Raw genomic sequence first — 507 nt, 5'->3', positions numbered from 1 at the left:
GTCTTTTGTCCTTTTAGGAGCTGAGCAGCCACAGGTCACGGTCAGATTTCATTGCATGGCTTGAGCATTCTGCTAAACTCCTCACTTTTTGCTACATGGAATGAGGGTTAGTGAAAGATGGCAGAATATTGTGCTGATCTATCCATTTAAAGACAAAGATCAGCACACGAGACCGAACATGTGCATCTCTATAGAGGTAACATGCATTCATCTTAATCTAAAGCACATTTCAAACTCCCACAGAGCGAGCGCGGTTAACTCCGCTGTGTGTAGTGTACAGTGAAAGCAGCTGGATTTAATCATATAAACTGAAGTGGCACATTTATGAGTTATGCATCTATTCCCCCGGTGCTCGGCCTTACATATAATCACAAAAGAGCCCTAACAGAATAATTCCCTATTGTTCTGTCATTAAGCTATACTTCAGCTGTGATTGGCACGGCGCAAAAAGGAATTAAAGGGAAAAAATACATATTTTTGTGGCACAAAAAGGAGACCCATTAGGCA

The 507-nt window shown here is 41.6% G+C and overlaps 1 protein-coding gene across 1 annotated transcript in view; it reads right to left on the bottom strand.

The window, feature by feature from the left end:
• LOC107588252 (histone acetyltransferase type B catalytic subunit-like) overlaps positions 1-507 on the bottom strand; it is a 29,678-nt gene that overhangs the window by 19,869 nt on the left and 9,302 nt on the right. The window lies entirely within an intron of this gene.

This window comes from Sinocyclocheilus grahami, unplaced genomic scaffold (assembly GCF_001515645.1).
Source record: "Sinocyclocheilus grahami isolate Dianchi unplaced genomic scaffold, SAMN03320097.WGS_v1.1 scaffold100.1, whole genome shotgun sequence".
In the NCBI taxonomy this organism is placed as follows: Eukaryota; Metazoa; Chordata; class Actinopteri; order Cypriniformes; family Cyprinidae; genus Sinocyclocheilus; species Sinocyclocheilus grahami.
Note: the sequence above shows the minus strand (reverse complement) of the source record. Positions and strands in the feature narration are given on the sequence as shown.